This window comes from Orcinus orca, chromosome 6, assembly GCF_937001465.1.
Source record: "Orcinus orca chromosome 6, mOrcOrc1.1, whole genome shotgun sequence".
Lineage (NCBI taxonomy): Eukaryota > Metazoa > Chordata > Mammalia > Artiodactyla > Delphinidae > Orcinus > Orcinus orca.
In genome coordinates this window covers 92,360,610-92,377,508 of record NC_064564.1, presented here as the reverse complement: position 1 = coordinate 92,377,508, position 16,899 = coordinate 92,360,610, and the positions used below count along the sequence as shown (strand labels likewise).

Genomic DNA, 16,899 nt, shown 5'->3' with positions numbered 1-16,899 from the left:
GACCAGAAGTAACCAGAAACTAGCCAGCCAGGGAGTCTGGGTGATGCAATGTGTAAGGATCAGCCTTAGGGCACAGAAGGGGGTAGAAAAGGATAGAGAATGGGTCAGTCAGAGCAAAGAGGGGAGACAGAAAATGGAAAGCAGTCAACACAAATGTGTAATAAGAATTATCTTAATTTTCAAAACTATCTTGTGAGATAAATACAGTTATTCTCATTGTAAACGTTAAAAAATGTGAGATTTAGAGATGGTAAATAAATTGTTCAATTCCTGAGTCCACAGGCTTAATAACTAAACTATTCTAGATGCAGAGTATATGCCCCAAAATGCTTGCTTCAATAATTAATTGATTAAATAGCTATATTGGATGTAAGTAGGCATGCATTGTCTTTATAAATATAAGCTAATTAAGCATAGTAATTATTGGTCTGTATAAAAAAGTGAGATTTAGAGATGGTAAATAAATTGTTCAATTCCTGAGTCCACAGGCTTAATAACTAAACTATTCTAGATGCAGAGTATATGCCCCAAAATGCTTGCTTCAATAATTAATTGATTAAATAGCTATATTGGATGTAAGTAGGCATGCATTGTCTTTATAAATATAAGCTAATTAACCATAGTAATTATTGGTCTGTAAAAGAGAGATGACTTTTCTCCCCTGAGATACCAAATGCCACTTAATTAGAATTAGGAAACAACTGAAGGAACATTCAGGATTAGAGTTGAAAGGCAGAGGAAGTGGAGATTCACTAGAAACGAACTCTGAAAGGCAGGTTTTTCTTAGGCAGCCAACAGAGCATAAGTCCTCACTTATGCTGAGTTCCCACAAGCAGCTTTCCTCCTCATACCTCCAGCGTGATTTAGGCAAACGGTGTTAATCTAGTGCCTGAGCACACAGTTCATGCCCCGACTCTGAGCTCTTCTATGTACTATTCCCTGGGCCTGAAATACCTTTCTTCCCTTTCTCTTCCTAATCTTATTTTTCAAACTTATTTTTCAACTTATTTTTCAACTTATTTTTCAAAGCCATGTCCAAAGCCATCTCCTCTGTGAAGTCCTCCTGAAGGCTGGGGATGTGTCTTGCACTCCTGTGTACTCCTCATGCCTTACAAATAGCCTGAAACATATAAGACACTCCGTGAATGTATTTAAATTAATTAAACTAAGGAGAAAATAAGAATTGGGTTCTGAAGATTGCAGACTTTGGGGGGAAGCAATATAGAGAGACACAGGACTGAAATGGGGTAGATATTATAGGTAGACCAAATTGATAAAAGAGCCATCAATAAAGGTAATTTCCTATACAACACAGAGCTGGACTCTGTTCCCTTGAAACTGCCCACAGCACCATGGGATGTCTGCTCAGTGTCTGCCACCCAAGGTCTCCCTGTATATCTCTTTGTTGCTTACTGTTTGAAGAATTATGCACATATGTTTCTTTACCTTTCTCATCTTTACATTTTATCTTCTGTCTTATAATTTATAGCTAAAGTTGCATTGAATCAGTTTGATCACAAATATACATTACTCCTTCCCTAACAGAATGGCTACATTTTACTTTTATTTTTTAAAATTTTAAAGATCTTACTGGCTTTATTCAATGATTCATGAATCAGGCAGCATCCAACCTAACAGATGGAAAGGAGCTCCAAGGAGAGTATAGGCGGAAGGGAGCACAAACAAGGATGTTCTACTAGCAAAAAGTAGATTGGCAGCAATGTCACTTTCCTTTAAGGGATGGGGTCTATCGGGCAGGTTACTTCACTAGAACTGATTACACGATTCCTGATTGACTGGTTTAAGATTGCATTTCTGGGAAAGCCGAAACTGTAATTAAGTCTCAGTTTGGTGAGGTGGGGCTTAGCATAAGTGACTCCATTTGGGGCCTGTTGTCTTGTTTTTATCAATCCCCACCCCCCCCCTTTTTTTGGCCACACCATGCGGCTTGCGGGGTCTTAGTTCCCCAGCCAGGGATCAAACCCATGCCCCCTGCATTGGGAGCACAGAGTCTTAAACCCTGAACCGCCAGGGAAGTTCCTCAATTCCCCCTTTTTGATGAGACTCTCAGTCTGAGATGTGATCAAAATTTGGCATTGGCATTACTCCCAGCTACTGCTCTAAAGTTCTCTTAAGTTTTTGCTGAATCTCTGTGGTGTTTACAGGTCGCTACACTGGGTTCACATTCTTTAAGTCAGTCATTCTCTTCATTCCTTTTCTGATGTTCTAGTTTTAGGGAAATCTTTTGCTTGCTGGTTAGTGGTTGCAAACATGCATTTGAAGATTTTGAGAAAATACCAAGCCCCAGGGAAACTACTGTGATTATCATAAGTGGGATAATTCCTAATATCTGGCATGTACTTTGGAGCAGAATGGCTACCTTTTAATACAACCTTTTTATGAGTCATTATTCATCTCAAATTTGACATTATGAAAAGCTTCTTTTGCTCCCAACTCCACCCACCTCTCCCCACACCCAGATTTATATGGAGTTGATTGCTATGTTAGCTAAGGCATCAGACAAGGCATGGAAGAGGCTATGATGATGAATAAGATATGGTTTCTGACACTAGGAAGTTTGGGCTGTAGCAGGAAGAGTAAGAAAAGATGTGCAGTAATTGATCTAAAGAATGTAATTTTTGAGGTGCAGAAATAATTGCTAGGGTGTAAAGAGATGAGATAACTCACTTCTGATAAGGAGAATAGGAAGGGCTACACGAAGAATACAACATCTTTTTATTTTTATCCAGTTTTGAAATTGCCATAGACCTTAAGTTTATGAACCAAGGAGCAGATAGGAGAATGATGGGTTTTTTCCTACCTCTTTTAAAGGGATTAGAAAAGGAATGGCGTTCAAATGTAGGGTGACACTGGAAGAAAGGGGGACACAATGCATGCCATAGAGGGATGATTTATAAAGTTATTCAATTCAAGGGAAGCAGATGCTCAGAGCCTAACATGACTCAGGAAAGTCATAAGTCTCTCCCCTTTTCACCCTGGGCCACTATATTGCACATCAAGAGACGCCATACACGTCATATTCTATGTACGTGTAAAACAGTCAGGAGCCTCCAGGAGTCTTTTTCCTTATTGCTTTCTCATGAAATTTTAATATCACAGATATGCTGTGTGTCTTTTATGTACTGTACATATATCTGTGCTTCATACCTAAAAGAGTAACATTTTTTGTTCCTTCCCTTACCTGCCCCCCATCAAAAAGAACACATTTTCACCCTCTTGGGAGTGATATCATCTGTGTTGAGAATGCTTGATGGGAAAGCATTGTCTATTCATGTTACAGGGGACATCTTTGTAGACCATAATGTGAATGGTTCTGCTGGAGGGGAGAAACCCAGATCCCCCATACCACTTCGAATCTCCGGAGAGATTAGACAATAATTAAGTGATCCTATGACAGGCAAATTTGATTTTGAGACATTTTAATTTCAATCTCAAATATTAGGTTATCTTAGTTGACATCTAAGTCACTCCACAGGTACTGAGAAGAATTCCCACATCTTCACAAGGCGGATGAAACTTCCCTGAAAGACTGTAGATCATCCATCCCACGGGCTTTTGAATGTGTAGCAGACTTTAATGAAGGATTAAGGCTGCTGCTCGCCCTCAGACTTTCCCACTTAGGACAGCCCCCCTCACTTCCTGATTCTGCATCTCAAGTACCTTCATGAAGATTCATTAGTGTCATTATTCTGAACTGGCAAAGACTTTGACATATCACTTTCCTTCTTACTTTTCCTACCAAACTTTTTCATAGAAGAGATAAGTATAGAGATTTCTTTTTTTTCTTTTTTTTTCATTTTAACAGTTTTTAATGAAAGTTGTATACAAGATTACTTCATTCCTGCATCTTCTCAATTGTTTCTTCCTTATATTTGCCCTTTTCCTTTCCTACTTGGCGAGATTTGACTTTACGTTCGAGGATCTTTTTGCGGTCTCTGTCCAGTTTTAGTCTGGTGATAACCACCTTGCTGGGTTGAATGCCCACATGTTGTGCCATTAGCCTTCTCCCGCTGCATTTGTTCAATGTAGATGACATACTTCTTCCTGTAAACTTGGACTACTTTGCCAATTTGCTGCCCTTTGTAGTGCCCTCGTACAACCTGAACTTCATCATCCTTCCGGATGGGCATGGATCGGACATTGTACTTCTGTCTCAGCTCTTTAGAAAGAGGGGAAGACATAATCTTCCTGCGAATGTGGGAAGGTGCATTGAAATGCCTTTTCTGGTTCTTGCTTCGGTCAGAAGTCACAAAGGGATTGAACTTCATTTTGGCTGCTAGCGCTTCAGCGACGGCCACAAAAGGGCAAGATTTATTTTCTTGCTGATGTGAATTGTCTCCCAAATACACAGAGATTAAAATGTGAGAGTGGTTATTGTTCATTACAGTTTTATTAATTTTATTTTTTTTAATTAAAACTTCTTATTGTAGTGAAGCATATAACATAAAAGTTTCCATTTTATCCATTTTAAGTGTACAAATCAGTGGCATTAATTGCATTCACAATGTTATGCAACTAATCATCACTATTTCCAAAATTTTTTCATCACCCCTAGCAAAAACTCTGACCATTAGGCAATAACTCCCCATTCCTCCCTCTTCCCATCTTTAGTAATCTCTATTCTACTTTCTGTGTCAATTAATTTGCCTATTCTAGACATTTCATATAAGTGGAATCATACAATATTTGCCCTGTTATGTCTGGCTTATTTCACTTTGAACAATGTTTTTAAGTTTTATCCACGTAGCAATATGTACAAGAACTTCATTCCTTTTTATAGCTGAATAATATTCCATTGTATATATATCCTGCATTTTGTTTATCCATGCATCTGCTGATGGACACTTGGGTTGTTTTCATCTTTTGGCTACTGTGAACAATGTTGCAGTAAGCATTGACATACAAATACCTGAGTCCTGTTTTAAATTCTTTGACATATATACCTACAAATGCAATTGTTGAGTCAGGTGGTAATTCTACATTCAGGTTTTGAGAACTGTTTTCCACCATTTTATATTCCTACCAGCAATGTACCAGGATACCAATTTCTCTACATTCTCACTAATACTGTACTCTCCTTTTTTTTTTTTATAACTATTCTACTGGTTGTGAAGTGATATCTCATTGTGATTTTGATTTATATTTTTTCTGATGATTAATGATTTTGAGCATCTTTTTAAAAATTATGGTAAAAAACACATAACATGAGATATCCCCTCTTAACAAATTTTTAAGTGTACAGCATTAATGTTGTACATAAGCATAAGCACAATGTTGTACAGCAGAGCTCTAGAACTTTTTCATCCTGTGTGACTGATACTCTGTATCCATTGAACAGCAGCTTATTTCCTCCTTATAGTTTTAAATAACATTTTTTTCCATTACGGGGAGTCATGGATCATTATAGATATTTTAGTTAAAAATTGAAGAGGTTCTGTTTGGGATTGCTAGCCAGATTCTCTGTTTTGTTTTTTCTTCCCATTTTTCAGGTATTGTTCTTTGTAATGCCAAACAATAGCAAAACACTTTCATTTTTCTTTAATCGAATGATCTGTCTTGAGAATAAATTGGTTTTTCAAGGGCCTCTTCAAACATTAAGACTCAGTGGTCACATTCAAGTTTATTAAATATAAAGAAAATTCTCACATAGAACACAAATCTAGACTCTGAAACCTCTAAACCTCTGACCCTTGGAAGATGTCAGTGGACCAGGTTCAGGTGATAATCTAGAACCATGGCTGATATTTTCACCAGCCATTTGCCTCTTCGATATTAGCCAGAGACCTGGTCTACACCATACCCATCAATCTCCTTTCTTGCCTCGATTTTTGTGACATTTGATTACTATAAGGTTGGGAAATTTTATTGCATAAAGTTTAAAGGACGTGTCCACATTGGAAAGGAACACAAAAGTACCCAAGAAACTCTCCACTTTAAAACATCCAGCATTTCATACAGTGTAATTCCTTCCTTATCCCCTAAAGACAGTTCTGATTCTATCGCGCCAGGCCTTCAGTAACTTCAAACTGCTGTCAGCAAAAAGTAAAAATTCCGGGCTTCCCTGGTGGTGCAGTGGTTGGGAATCCACTTGCCGATGCAGGGGATGCGGGTTTGTGCCCCGGTCCGGGAGGATCCCACATGCCGCGGAGAGGCTGGGCCCGTGGGCTGTGGCCGCTGGGCTTGCGCGTCCGGAGCCCGCGGCGGGAGAGGCCACAGCGGTGAAAGGCCCGCGTACCGCAAAAAAAAAAAGTAAAAATTCCTTAGCATGACATACAGAGTCATCTCAGCCTCATCCTATCTACATTTATGAACTCATTTCAAGCAAGCCTTTCTCTTACTTTTCCTATGTTACTGGGCTTTTCTAAACTAGACCTTTTTTTTTTTCATTTCTCTGCCTCTCTGCTTGTCATTCCTTCTGTCTAGAAATTACTTCTCATGCTGACCACCAACAATTAACACCTGACACCTCCCTTAACAAGTGTTTACATAACTAATCACCCTTCTCTAATGCCCTCATGCTTTGCATGTATCTCCTTCACAGATCTTCTCCAATTTAATTGCAGTTATTTGTATGCAGGCTCGTTCCTGCTAACAGGCAGTCTCTTTTTAAGGGAATGGACAGTGCTAACTCGGTAAAGTGCTTGTGACAGTATGCATTTATTTATTTATTAGGCTGAACTATATAAAACTGCTGATATTTAACCATTTTGACCTACAAAAATGACAATACTTATATTAATAATGACCTACCTCATTCTAAAAATACCTCTCAAAATCCTGTCGAAAATACACTGAGACAGACAGTGTGCTCACCAAACATTGCATATATTTCCTGGCTCCCTTGCTACTGATTAGGACCTTACAGCCAGGCCTGGTCAATAAAGCAACAAAAAGGTGAACAGAAGTGTGTCCCTTGGCGGCTGAAACAGTGAAAATAGCATGTGTGTCTTTCCAGGTGCTCTTCTCTTGCTGTAATGACCAAAGTGACTGCATGTTCCAGACAGTGCAGCTACAGATGGTAAAACTTTTTACCTTGGGCTGGTAACTGACACATGACACAAAGTCCTACACCAACCTATAATGTACATAAGCAAGAAATAAACCATGGTTGTGTTAGGTCACTGGGATTTCAACTTTCATTTCTGGCTAATCTTACATACAAACAAATGAAACAAAATAGACAAGGAAATGAGGGAAAGGGACATAAAGGTAGAGAAATAAAGACAGGACAAGATTAAACCCAAAGTTTAATAGAGGGATAGACTGGGAGTTTGGGATTGACATGTACACACTGCTATGTTTAACATAGATAACCAACAAGGACCTACTGTATAGCACAGTGAACTAAAAAAAAAAAAAAAAAAAAAGATTAAACCGGAAGTGCCAGCCATTACCTGCAAGAGGTATGCTACGTATTTGATTTGAGCTTCCTTGTGGTCCCCAAAAAAGAAGAAACACCATCTCTTGCAAAGTTCAATGTCTCCAAAAAATGAAAACTAACTTATAACAGTGCTTTAAATTCTGGATAGATATTGAATGAATGAACTTCTTACTATCGTTATTTATGTGTATACTATATATCAGGAAAATAGAGAATAGCAACATTAGCTCTGGAACAATGAAAAGAGTCTTTATCAGAGTGGGGCAGAGAAACCTCTCAACTGTGCTGAGCCTCGCCTAACACTAGATCAATTACTTTTCTGTCTCCAGAGGTATTAACTTTGAATTGCCAATTAGCAAATGATTCTAAACAAAAGGATGCTGATGTTTCGATAAACCACTCACTTTGTGCATGCATCTTTAATATGTTCTTTTTAAAAATACCATTTTAGACAACGTTCAACTGCATGTTAACAAATCCACAACAAAGGATTTTACATTAAAAAATTCTTAGCTCAGAGGTGAGAATAACACCTCCAATAATTTTGTGAGAATCATAGGTCACAGAGACTGACAGTAAGATATTAATAACTTTATTCTGCAAACTTTTGCTGAAACTAAGACAGTAATTATCTGAGTTGTTATCTGTTCAGTTACACATTTCCAAATTAAGATATAAAGGCAAAATAGTTATGCGCTAACAGTATGTGTTTGTATAAGCATTTGAACTAAAAGGCGTGTGAGATTATGGATCATTTTCATTATCTTCTTTATACTTTGCTTTTCTCAAAATATTTAGTAATAAGCTACATTATTTTTATAATCAGAGAAATGCATTTTTAAATATATAAAATTAAAACATTTTGGTGTTTTGATCCAGCCTGTTCTCAGTGCTATCTACCCACCTCTCTTCCTCATTCACAGCCTTGAACTTTAAAGACAGGGATTATAACACACTTGCCACTTATCACCCCCTTTGCTACCTCTATCTTTCAAAGCTTGAGGACAGAAACTCTTGTTATAAATAAGCTGGATAGGTCCATAAAATACAAACACCTCTGCATTCCCACTGGCAAAGTTCTTAGAGGAGACCACTCCTAGTTTACTTGTAGATACTCCTGCTTCAGCTAACATGCCCCAGCCTCATCCTCAGCAATGCAATGTCCCTGTCTGTTTAATACAATCTGTTATCTCTTTGCTCAAAGCCAAAATCATTCAGACTCTTTCTATGCCCTTTTTATCCATTACTGAAGCTACACTATTCATTTCCAGAAATGCACCTCCAATTCTGTTACCCTCTTCAAAGCACATGGCATCTCTGCATGGCAGTCAACTTCTCATACAATGCTTTAACAAAGCAGAGAGAAGAATATGAGTCCTTTTTCATATTAGTTGATATAACATCTGGAACACCCATATTTTCATTTGGTGTTCAATAAGCAATTATAAAATCAGTCTATCGATAAATTATACCATATTACAATAATCTCTTGCTCTATCAGAAACTTAGGAAAATAAAAGGAACACCTCTGTTCAAACCATTAGACACTCCATGTTTTGGGTAGACAACATTTGTGTGCATTTCACGCACACACACACACACACACACACATACAATCCTCCAGGTAGGGCTGAGTAGCTCACCAAACAGTTCTCATTTTGTCCTCCTGAATCTCCAGTCTCAGTTTCTCCTGAAGTGTAGTATCACAAGTAATTTGTCTCTGATCCAAAGTAAAGTCTCTATACTTCCAAAGTTCAGGCCCTTTTGTTTCCATTACTCCTGAGAGCCAATTTATCGCTGCTACAAAAGAGCTACCTGGCTTTTCCCAGAAGAAATGCAAAAGACTACATCATTAATACTTTGATAGAAAGAGCTGGCAGTATATTTAGTTCACACAACCTTCTGGAGGGCAGTTTTGTGATAAATACGATGTGTTAAACTTCTGCATAAACTATGACCACCAAATTTTACTTCTAGTAATTTATCCTAAAGAAATAATAGTGGATGTGTGCAAAGTTTGCTTAAAAAATGTTTATTATAAAATTATGATATTTCTAGAAGAAAATATTAACCGCTTTTATTTCAAGATTAACAGCTTTTATTTCAAGGTAATATGCTTATGTCTTTTATTTTCTTCTTGATAGGTTTTAAAAATATATATGAGTGTTCCTATAATAAAACTGTAATCAGATATAAGAATTCCGTTTTCTGATCTGATCTGATTGCCTTGTCCACAGGCAATCAGCAGGACTGAGTGACTGATTCAAATAATTTCACCTTTCATGTAAGAGTTTTCCCTCCAGAATCAGAAGAAGGGTGTTGTCAACCCAAAATTCATTTAAGAAGTATTCTAAAGTAAAAGAAGGCCACTAACCCACACTGCTGTAACAAGCAGGTTTTTTTTAGAAAGTCACTTCCCACTTGAACTGTCTGCATTGGGAACTAATTGGGTTTGATTTACTACGTGTCTCAACAGCCCTTCCAGCTCACAGGCTAAGCTGTTAGGTTTGCCTTGAAGTCAGTAAACCTTGGGTCCCTTTAGTTCTCAGTCTGGGCCTTGGGCATCATACAAGCATCATTTACCTTGATTGCCTCAGTCAGCGGCCTCTCCCTTTAACTCACTAGAGCTTCTGGGATATTTTCTTTTTATTCTCCACAATAAAATATCTTTCACAATTGAGATCTCAGAGCCTCAGATAAGAAACCAGTTAAGGTACCTTAGGTCATTTTTCTGTACCTTGAAAAGATATTATTGCTATGATCTATTGTTTTCTTTCAACAAAATTTCCTCTCTGAGATCCCTGTGTATCTCTCGGTGCCTCTGATTATTCCCGATTTTGAATAGCAGCATTATAAATTTAATACAATAGATATATACTGAGCCACTATTGCTTTGGAGACCATGTGTGTAAATTGAACTGGTACCCCAAATTTATAAAATGTTACCTTCTAAATATGAGGCCAATATTTTACTTTCAATATTTATTTTACATTAGAATTGCTACAATTCACTTAAGAGGCAACTTGGTAAGGAGGAAATAACCTATTAAACATTTAAGTCATAGGTTGTATCCTGGGTCTGTGGGTTCTAGCAAGTCCCCATAGAAGAAACCCCTATATGAACCATGTAACAGCTTGAAATGTCTCATTTCTGGGAAGGTTGCATGCTATGTATTTTAAGAGAAAAACATGCAAGACAGTAGTAGAACTACCACTTGAGGAACAGGCACCTGAGAATATCATAAGACATCACTTCTGAAAGTGCTCTCCAGCCATCCCTGGAGGCAAAGCCCTTGCTAGCTAACAAAGTGCTTTATGAATGCCAGAATGTTCAGCAAGACTGGTGGCTCCCTGGAAGTAACTGAGGTTGTAGCAATGGTTAGGACAACTTTGGAGCCTTGGGCTATAGCAACAAAGGTATTACGTGCAGGCCTTCTTGGAAGACATACCTATGTGGTTGTTGACTGAGGTTCCCACAGACACTGAACAGAGTTCAAGGAGGCTGTAAAATCGTGGAGGTGCTATCACAGAGTTCGGCACACAGTAAGAACTCAGCATTCATTTTCCTTCCCTTCTCATTCTGAGATTACTTTATGTCTAATATTTACTGTATAATCTACCAATAGCTTTTCTCTCTGAAGCCCCCAAGAAAAATATACTGCATCTTTCTCTAGAGTTATCAAAAAATCTTCTCTCAGCTGGATACCCTGTTATGTTTTGGGCTAAGAAGTGGGAAAAAATGGCCTTTGGAGTCAGAATACCTGAATTTTTCCTCTTTTACTGTTCTCTAAGTTTTAAGGAATATCTGTGTTAGAGTATTTTTCTCTTATATGAAGAGAACATTGATTATACCAAAGCTCCTGAACCTTGCTCCATCCAAAATATAATGAGAGTAGCTACCGTGTGATTATTGCTGCCATTCTCATTTTTCAGATGAGGAAAATTTGGCTGTTAAAGGTAAAATACAGCTGGACCAAGGTCACGTAGCTAATAGGCAACAGAGTTGGAATGTAAACTTCTGATTCTGAAGCTTATGCTCATATCCACTATGCCATACAGCTCCTCAGCAAAGATGGAAACTTATTCTCTTAGGGAACTATCAAATAATAAAATCGACTGAACCAAAAGTCACCTTGCTCATTAAGAAGTACACACAATATAAAAATGATAAATCAGTTAACTTTTTTTTACAACCTCAGTGTTCCATGAGAAAACTAAACTCATCAATCTTCCTCCCAACTAATCTTTTCAACATTAATAATTTCCTAAAGTAAATTATGAACTGGGAATTAATTTAATGAGCTTTTCTTCCTAATGACATAAGCCTCATATCATCGTAGTTTCCAAAGCAAATTGCCATTTAAGTTATCAAAAGATGTGGACTGCAGCCCTCTATGGAACTCGGAGTTAAAAACAGAATTTAATAATTAGAATTTATCATTGAAGTGGACACTTTTCATTCTCCAAAAAAAGAAAAAAATTAAGTATGTTAACATAGCCAGCAGCCTCATTTCCTTAGCAATTTAAGGATGTTTGTTTCTTGTAGTGTGTTACCTGCACCACAAAACACATGCTGTCAATATAAAATATGGCTTGTATACATTTTTAAATACACAATTATAATTTTCAATGAGCCCTGTACAAGAGGTATACTGCTTCATGTCATTTGCATAAAATGTCAGTCAAACTGACAGCTAGCTCACCCTTTTGCTGTCCTTGATGCAGAGCACAGAATGCTAAATCCCGCACTGCCATTAGTGATGACAATCAGAATAAAAATCAGTCACCCACTTTTAACTAAAAGAAGGAAAAATGTAATTACCTCTGATTTGTCAAATCATTTCACAGAGTAACGATACCATTAATAAACCATGTTAGGCCCACAAAGGGACCAGAATTCCTACCATAACATTCATGGGCGAGCCATTATATTTGAGGAAGAGGAGGATTAAATAAAAAGGTTTGGATACTTTTTAAGTATATTAGTACTTGAAAAGGATTAAATAACTTGAAGTATCATCTTTCCTGTACTATTTGTTCATTTGTATTTTAATACCCACTCTGGACAAGATGTTTTGATAATGGGAATGAGCGGACAGTTTAAAAAATTGAGTTCTCTCTATGCTTAGGGATGAGCAATTTACCAAAAGTTTATAGGAGAGGTGGAACTATGATGGTGAGGGATCTTGAAACATATGAGGAATGGTTGAGGAAACTGGATTTATTTAGCGTCAAGAAGATTCAGCAGAGGACATGCTAGATGCTTTCATTTATTTAAAACTGTCATGTGGAAGTGGATTAATAAACGAAACAAAGGCAAATTGTTAGAAGACACAAGGAGGAGACTTCGTAAACATCAGAGTGGTGCATGACTGTCTGCTCAGGATACCGCTGGAAATATCCAAACATGAGTCGAGGCTGAGAACACTATGGGGGGAAAAGTATTGTACACAAGAAAAAACTAGGTAGATGGCCGGTAATGTTTCTTTCATTTCTTTCAAAACTAGGTAGATGGTCAGTAATGTTTCTTTCTTTCTCTCTATTCTAGAGCTTAAAAAGACACAGACATGAAACTACCCAAGAATAATTTTAGAAGAATATGACAGAAATTAACAAATGCAAAAGAGAAAAATTCACACTGAGTGTGAAGTATTGTCACAGGCTGGGTTTCTCCAGAAGGTGACTGTAAGACTGAGTTTAGTTTGCTGAATGCTTATCAAGGAGCTTTCCTGGGGACAATCCCTGTAGAAGGGACGAAAAGGAAATAGGATTGAGCAGAGAGAAAGGTCAAGCTAAGAATTAGGACCAGTGACAACCTTCACCTACTCCAAAAGTTTCTCCGGAGCTCGAATACCGCTTAAGAGTTGTCCTGAGTTTGGCCAAGATGGCCAGGCCTCTGTACAATTTTATCAATCATTCACTGGATGTGATTCCCAAACCTTGAGCAAGGTCACTCCCTGCAGCTAAGATCAACCCTGAAAGAGCGGACAGCTGAAGCCTGTCAGCCAGCAGCACTTCCAACAATTGGGGCCATAGTCCTGCACTGAAGGGAGATCCGGGGGGACATATCATAGTGTCCGCCAAATCCACCCTTTGTGCAAATAGCATCCAATTTCTCGATAAACAATCTGCAAGCAACTTCCATAGGATTCTAGCAGACCTCTCTTCTTAAATGAACTTTATAGCGGAGGAAAGTTAGTGGGACAAACTACAGCCCCTGCAGCGGATCTCAGAGCCACAGCTGGTACTCATTGTCTCCCTCACAGCAGACCAGCACTCTCCATTCTAGAGGCACCATCGGTAGCAATATTAGCTCACTCAGCAGTGGTAAGTAAAAATCCATATTCTTGGGCACAAGCACGTACCCCTTTGCACTGTGTGCCTCTTGTGGTCAGGTCCTGTGAACCAGAAGAGTCAGGGATGCGGGGCTGCCGAGACCGAGAGCACCCAGGTGTTTCTCATCCCAGGACTCCCATGCCGACCCTCAGCCCCCACTCTATCCCCGAGATCCTGCAAGACTGGGCTTCCTCTAGGAAGAGTGGTCGTGGCGGCAGCACCTCGGGCCCGATTCTGCCCTTCTCTGAGCCTCCCTGACACCTAGCGCGTCCCACCGCGTCCTCTCCCTGCCCCTCCAGCAGGGCCCCTACTTACTCCCCGCTAAGCTACAAAGCGCACCCTGAGGGCTCCTGTTTGCCTTCCTGGGAAGCGCCACACTCCACCACATTGCCCCCACCAGGCCCTGGGCCCGGCCCTCAGGTGCCACTTGGGTTATTCATAAGAGGGGAACGTTTGCTGACGGGGAGGCTTGGGAGAAGGAGCCAGCTGCCCCACCGCGGGGTGCCGGCGGTAGGGCTGAGTCAAAAGGAAGAGCGGTGCTCAGACGCCATTCTGGGGAAGGCTCGAGGAGCAGGCAGCGACGGTCTCCTGGGACGAACTCAAGACCCCTCGCAGCTGCTGGGAGGAGAAGCTGCCCCGAGGATGCTCTAAGCCCGTGCTGTTGGATTGCTGCGGCGGCATTTGACCCTGCTAGAGGTAAGCCTGTGCCGCCGCCGGTACCCTGGGGCTTTGGCCCCCGGCGCACTGGGCAGCCTGGAAGGGGACGGACTCCCGTGCTTGCCTGTGCTGGTCTGTGCCGTGACCAGGTCTCAGAGGTTCCTGCCCTCGCACTCCCATGGGGACCAAGCCTTGTCCCTCTCACTTTGCCGGGCCCATGGGACGGCTGCCGTCGCAGTGTGACTCTGACCGTTGGGTCAGGGGGAGTTTGTTGTGGGGAAATCCCTTTGCCATGGTCTTCTGAGATTGCGCAGGTATGGGCGAGGGCAGGAGGGAGAGGCTCTGTGTAACACTGGTGGACTACGTGCGGCGTGTGCAACAGCGGGCTAGCTCATGAGGGACCCGTGCTTGATTCTTGATAGAGCATTTTTATCTTAAAAAGGACTGTTACAGGGCCCACCTGACTTCAGGCGAGTCTGAGAGAACTGAGGTGATGATGTGCAGTTGCGGCTGTAGGGTCACTTGGTACCCCGTGGTCAGGTACTCCATCTCAGCAAGGGCGCACAGGGAATTGTTTTTCTGAAGATATTAAAGTCTCTGCTGCAGGTGGTATGGCCTTGCTCTATGGTTCTGGGTTGTGAGTATCCCATTGGGAGGTTGTCATAAATTCCACATGGTATCATTTCCCACAGCTGGTAATGCCACAGGGCCTGCCTGGTTTGTTTTAAGTAGCAAGGCTGCTTCCATTGTAGCCTGGCGTCGCTGCAGAGCTTTTCCTCTTTGGGTCCCACTCAAAGCTTCCATGTCGTTTGGTGTACATGTCAGTACAGTGTTCCCGGTTATTGAATGCCCTTGGAATCTGAAGAGCCCTACCAGTCATCGTGCCTGTTTCTTTGTATTGGGAGGTGCAAGATGCAATAATTTATCTTTTACTTTGCAATGTCCCGGAATGCCCGTGCCCACTACAGATTCACTGACGTGGCCTACCCCTGAATTGTTAGGGTTTATCTCCCACTCTCTGGAGCACAGGTATCTTAACAAGGTCTCTGATATGCTAGCCACTTCTCACTCATCTCGCCCAGATAGCATGCGGTCATTGATATAGTGGATCACCATGGTATTTTGCAAGAAGTTAGACTAAACTCTAAATTTATACTGTTGCCTGTTATCTGAATTCAAACTATTTCTGATCCCCTATTCCGATAGTTATGGGAAAGCGTGCATTTGATAAATCAGTGGCTATATTCTGTGTACCTGGGGCTATTTTAATCTGCTCAAGCTAAGATATCCCACCTGGCATGGTAGTTGTAATTAGGGCTATTCCTTGGTTGAGTTTGCCATAGTCTAATGCAATTTTCTAGAATCCATCTGGTTATTGCAGGGGCCAGACTAGTGAAGAAAGTGTAAAACTGGCTGGAAACACCAACTCTGTATTCTGTAGATTGTTGAGTGGCGTGCATCTCCATTAGTCAAATGGGATGTAGTATTAATTTTTTTTTTGCGGTACGCGGGCCTCTCACTGTTGCGGCCTCTCCCGCTGTGGAGCACAGGCTCCAGACGCGCAGGCTCAGCAGCCATGGCTCACCGGCCCAGCCGCTCCGTGGCACGTGGGATCTTCCCGGACCGGGGCACGAACCCGTGTCCCCTGCATCGGCAGGCGGACTCTCAACCACTGCGCCACCAGGGAAGCCCTGTAGTATTAATTTTGACTTGCTGTGTTGGAAGGGAGTTTTACAGTATCAGAAGCTTCCCTTTAGAATTTCACACCATAACACCTTTTACCCCACAGGCCAAGCATCCATTGTAGGTGTTGTGCCATTACCAAGGATGCCTATTCTGACTACATTTGGGACCGGGAAAATGACCACTGGTGGGTTCAAGCACCCAGTGAATCCTTTGAGCCAGTTTTCATTTATTACCTGGCCTCTATATGCACCCACTTTGACAGATCATGATGACACTTCCAGGCATCAATTTAATTCAGACTTTACCCATCATTCCATAAAATGTTTGGCTATTTACCTTCCCCTAGGACACAATTTTCCTAGCACATAATTGGGTCTTCTTTGTTAATTTAGTCTGAAAATATTTGTCTTTTGGTGTGTTTATACTATTTTCATTCAATGTAATTATTGATATATTTGGATTTTGGCTCACCATTTTCTTATTCTCTTCATCTTTTTTTCTGTTTCTTGCCTGATTTGTGGATTATTTGAATATGTTTTAGTATTCCATTTTAATTTATGTGGCTTTTTGATTGTATGCCTTTATTTAGTTTTCATTAGTGATTGCTGTAGGGATTACACCTAATTTTTCAGTCTACTTAAAGTTAATATTTTACCTCTTCAAGTGAAATGTAGAATGCTTATGGCTATATAGGTGTCTTTACCTGCTTTATCTTGCAGTTGTCATGCATTGTACATGACAGGAAGTTGTGGGGAGGGAATAGGACATGAACAAGAAAGTAAGAAACTAAAGAAGAAAGACTAGGCAAGAAGGAGCAG

General features: G+C 40.3%; 1 protein-coding gene and 1 pseudogene across 1 annotated transcript in view; one reads left to right on the top strand and one right to left on the bottom strand.

The window, feature by feature from the left end:
• LOC101286198 (olfactory receptor 13C3-like) overlaps positions 1-16,899 on the top strand; it is a 340,583-nt gene that overhangs the window by 282,559 nt on the left and 41,125 nt on the right. The window contains 1 exon segment of the mRNA XM_049710996.1: positions 12,951-14,434. The gene's annotated coding sequence lies outside the window, so the exon portion shown is untranslated.
• On the bottom strand, positions 3,794-4,304 carry LOC101272442 (60S ribosomal protein L26-like; annotated as a pseudogene).